This window comes from Loxodonta africana, chromosome 5 (genome assembly GCF_030014295.1).
Source record: "Loxodonta africana isolate mLoxAfr1 chromosome 5, mLoxAfr1.hap2, whole genome shotgun sequence".
Lineage (NCBI taxonomy): Eukaryota > Metazoa > Chordata > Mammalia > Proboscidea > Elephantidae > Loxodonta > Loxodonta africana.
In genome coordinates this window covers 131,657,054-131,662,069 of record NC_087346.1, presented here as the reverse complement: position 1 = coordinate 131,662,069, position 5,016 = coordinate 131,657,054, and the positions used below count along the sequence as shown (strand labels likewise).

The following is a 5,016-nucleotide window of genomic DNA, read 5'->3' as shown; positions in this document are numbered from 1 at the left end:
TTCTTTTGGTTTCTTCTCTCTGTTTCACCTCCTTCCTTTCCTTTCTCTTGAATATTTGGCTCTGCTCCTTCTTGACAGGCTGTTAAATGCCACTAGGCTGGAGAACCACTTACCTGGTCCAAGCTGCCACACCAGAGGGCTCTCTGGGGGAATTTTTTTTTTCCTTTTTGTTTCTCTTCGTTTCTTGGTTTCTCGTATTTCTCGACCTTTCGACCTTCCTTCTTTTCCTGTCTCCTGAGTGCCTGAGGCTGTGTGCCAACTCCACTCCTTATAGATGGGCTGTGCAGTGCCAATAGGCTTGGGAGCTGCTTCCCTGATAGTCACTGCCAAGACAGTGGGCTCCCTTGGGTTTTATTTTTTTCTCAGTTTCTTGTCTTTCTCTACCTTACTTCCCTTCTTTTCTCCTGAACACTTGGAGATGTGTGTCATCTCTGTTCCTTCTAGATGGGCTGTGTAGTACCACTTGGCTGTGGAACCACTTTCCTGATCTCCACCGCCACACCATTGGGTTTCCTTGGGGAATTTTTTTTTCTTTTCTTTTTCTTTTCTCAGTTTCTTATCTTTCTCTACCTTCCTCCCTTACCTGGCTCCATGTGCCATCCCTGCTCCTTCTAGACAGGCTACGCAGTGCTTCTTGGCTAGGTACCTGCCTTTGGTGGACTTCTTTGGTCCATTATTTTTCTTTATTCTTTTTTTCTTGGTTTCTTTTCTCCAACTATCTTCCTTTCTCCCAGTCACCTGATATCTTCTTTCTTCTTTTTCTTGGTTTCTTGTCTCTCTCTACATTCCTTCCATTCTTTTCTTCTGATTTTTAGCTGTGTGTGCCTTTCTCTTTCTCTCTCTTTTCTTTAATCTCTTATCTCTGTCTCCTTTCTTTTCCTTTCTCCTGACCACCTAGCTGTGTGTGCCTTATATTTCCTTTCTTGACAGCCGGCACCTATCTGTCCAACTAGAAAGTAAGCAGCATATGGCTTCCCTGGGTCTGTACCACTCCAATGGCAGGCTCCCTCAGCACTTTTTTTTTCCCCTGGCTCCTGTTTCTCCCTCTTATTTCTCTTCTTTCCCACATCCACTTAGCTCCACACATCACAACCTCCCCCTTTCATCTTGCTTATCTGCACCACGCACTGAGCATCACACCCTCGAGCAGCACAGTCACAGTCTACCTGAAGGCAATACCAAGTAATTAAAGACTGGTTCAAACTTGGGAAGATAAGGGTAAATTTGGAGGTAACCACAAAGAAAGCTTAAAAACCTACTTATTAAAATAAAGAAGAAAAACAAAGTCTCAGTAAACACAAAATCTACAAATAAATAAATCCACAAATGGAATCCAGCACAGGAGAGCAAGAGGAACAAAGAAAATGTCAGTACCACCAAAAAAAAAAAAAAAATCATTACAAAATGAGAGGATAAACTCATACCTATCAATAATTACACTGAATGGCCTAAATGCAACCTTAAAGAGACAGAGAGTGATAGAATGGATTAAAAAAAAAAGATCCATCAATATGCTGTCTACAAGAGACACACCTTAGAAACAAACATAAATTTATTAAAAATCAAAGTATAGAAAAAATATATCAAGAAAACAGCTACCAAAAAAGAGCAAGAGTGGTGACACTAATCTCAGGTACAATAGATTTTAAAACAAAATCCACCATAAAAGACAAATAAGAGCACTATATAAGGATTAAAGGAACGATCCATCATGAAGGTAAACATCTACGCACCCAATGACACACAAATAGATATATGCACACCCATGTTCATTGGAGCATTATTCACAATAGCAAAAAGATGGAAACAACCTATATGCCCATCAACAGATGAATGGATAAACAAACTACATACACACAATGGAATACTATGCAACAATAAAGAACAATGATGAATCTGCGAAGCATCCCACGACATGGATGAATCTGGATGGCATTATGCTGACTGAAATAAGTCAATCACAAAAGGACAAATATTGTATGAGGCCACTACTATAAAAACTCATGAAAAGGTTTACACACAAAAAGAAACGATCTTTGATGGTTATGAGGGAGGTAAGGGGTAGGGAAGGAAAAACACTAAATAGACAATATGTAAGTGGTAACTCTGATGAAGGGTAAGACACTACCCAATACTGGGGAAGCCAGAACAACTTGAGGAAGACAAGGTCATGTAAGCTCCATAGACACATCCCAACTCCCTGAGGGACCAAATTACTGGGCGGAGGGCTATAGAGACCATGGTCTTGGGGAACATCTGGCTCAACTGGCATAACATAATTTATAAAGAAAATGTTTTACTTCCTACTTTGGTGAGTAGCATCTGGGGTCTTAGAAGCTTGTGAGCAGCCCTCTAAGATACTCCACTGGTGTCATCCCACTTGGAGGAAGGGAGAATGAAAGAAACAAAAGACACAAGGGAAAGATTAGCCCAAAGGTCTAATGGACCACAACTGCCACAGCCTCCACCAGACTGAGTCCAGCACAACTAGACGGTACCTGGCTACCATCACCCATGGCTCTGATAGAGATCACTACATAGGGTCTCGGACAGAGCTGGAGAGAAATGTAAAAAAAAAATTCTAACTCACACACATGCACACACACTGGAGCGGCACCAAGAATACGGCTCCTGACCCCCTTTTACTCAGTAATAAAATCACTCCTGAGGTTCACCCTCAATTAGACAGGCCCATAAAACAAAATGAGATGACATGGCCACACCAGACCAGGGGCAAGGACTAAAAGGCAGGAAGGGACAGGAAAGCTGGTAATGGTAAACCTAAAATCAAGAAGGAGAGAATGTTGACATGTCATGGGGTTGGCAACCAACGTCACAAATCAATATGTATATTAATTATTTAATGAGAAGCTAGTTTGCTTTGTAAACCTTCATCTAAAGTACAATAAAAAAAATGAGGAAGACAGTTGTGGGAGGAATTTAGAATTCTGTCATAGTTTTACAGGTATAGGTTAGATTGAATTATAATGCAATATTACATATAAGTTAAGGTATTGAATTGCAGTGACCAGTTTTTAAATATCAACATATTCTTGCTTTCTAATTCTCACTTTGAGAACCACATGCGTAAGTTTCATGTTGCCAGACAATTGTGATGAATGTTAAATTAGAAAGAAGCTGGTTTGTGAATGTCAGATTTCCTGACAGTACAAGCAAATTTTACATTGGTTGGAAATCAAAGAGTCATGCATGGCTCAGAATGAAAAAAAAAAAAAAAGGAACTGATAAATGCAAGCTGGAATCATGAGTAGGCTGACAGGACTTAACAAGACAGAAGGCAACTGTCAATGTACATAAAACAGAAAAGGACAACTCCAAATGCTGAAGGGGGTAGTGCTAAGCTGACTGGGTGTACTTTGGAGCTAGCATACCTATCTGCCCACCAGCCAGGTCTATCTATCCATTGAGAAGGCTGCGTTAGGCTGAGTTTAACACGTTTTGACATTTTCACTTTTTGACATTCACACCATAAAAATAACTCCAATGTCCAGAATTCTGGGCTCATCAATAAACTTTCTGATAATTTGAATGCACAAGTACTTTTTTTCTTCTTTTTTCTTTCTGTGGTGAAAAAAATACAGAAAAAAAAAATTGCCAATTCAACAGTTTTTACAGGTGTAATTCGGTGACATTTATTACAATTTTTCATAATGTGCAACCAAAAAAAACTATGGACCACTCAGTGAATTTGTGTGCCTTCCTAGGCCAGGGACCATGCTGATCTTCTCTGTGCTACTCCAATTTTAGTACGTGGGTTGCCGAAGCAAGCACTGAATGTTCACACACTTATTGCAAAGAGAAAAAAATAAATGGACTGATGCAAATGTCCAGTCCATCTGGCATTTTAATTCCTCCTCTAACTCAATAAATTGGAATTTATGATCTTGAGCTTATGAGTTTTGTTAAGATGACATGTATTTCTGAAAAATAGGTGCCAGTGAAACCAGGTTCCTAACTTGCAGCACTGAGACTCAGAGCCTGGTTTGTTGAGAATTATGCAAGTACGAATATCTCTTGAGGTTTCTTGCTCTCGCCTGTGAAGTAAACTTACACGATTTATCCTCACCAATGACCAACAAGAAATTATATAAGAAATTTAACAACTTATTTTTTCTTTTTAGTGTCAGCTACCAACTGTGACTCAAATATGGTTTTATGAGGTAATGGGATTAAAGCCCACCTTTAGTCTTAATTGCACACTAGGTATCATGATGCAAAAATCATCAGATCACACAGAGATGTCTACAGGAAGCCACATCAATTATTCAGAATGTGAGTAGATTTTATAAGGCAGTAGAATTGAGATGTTTGGGTTTTGTTTGCCCATTTAAAGTACCTGCAATTTGCAATTGAAGAAAAAGTTTTAAAGTGTTTCTCAAATATTTTACACAATTACTTTTGATAGGCCCAGACAGATCCCAAACTGGGGGCTAAATAAAACTAAAACTATCTTTATCGCATTATGTTTTATAAACCTCACTTTTTATCAAAAGGATGATATACTCAATTATAATGTGAGTATTCCGTATAAGCTGGAGTCCTGATAGATGTGGCTAATGTCTGAAGTAAAATTGTTTCCGTTGGTTTTCTCATTGTGTCCATTTTGTTGTACCCACAGGCAATAACTAATTTTTTGAAAGAGGCTGGAAAAATGATGGCAGCCGCTGACCTTATCCTCAGATGGATGACATTCACTTCTGTTCTTTCACAAATTGGGGAAGGTGAATTATTATTTCCCCTTGCAAGAGAGACTTAACCTTGTGTATTATATGGGCTGCTTTCATTAGTAGAAGCTTTAGCCCTGTGTGAGCTGTAGAATGCTAATGACTCATTTCATCCTTCATAGATGCTACTTCTTGGAATTATACCTTAGATCTTAGAGGTTTTGCCTGCTATTTGCCTGAACCATTCAAGTAGGGCTTATTGACCCAGCACCTGTATATTTTGAAAAGAATGACAGCAGGTGAAAAGGCAAATGAAAAGATGGTATGTTTT

General features: G+C 39.1%; 1 non-coding gene across 1 annotated transcript; it reads right to left on the bottom strand.

The window, feature by feature from the left end:
• Positions 1-3,684: 3,684 nt before the first annotated feature.
• On the bottom strand, positions 3,685-3,790 carry LOC111751064 (U6 spliceosomal RNA). The gene has a single exon (XR_002786138.1). It is a non-coding gene; the product is annotated as a U6 spliceosomal RNA (small nuclear RNA).
• Between the last annotated feature and the right edge of the window lie 1,226 nt (positions 3,791-5,016).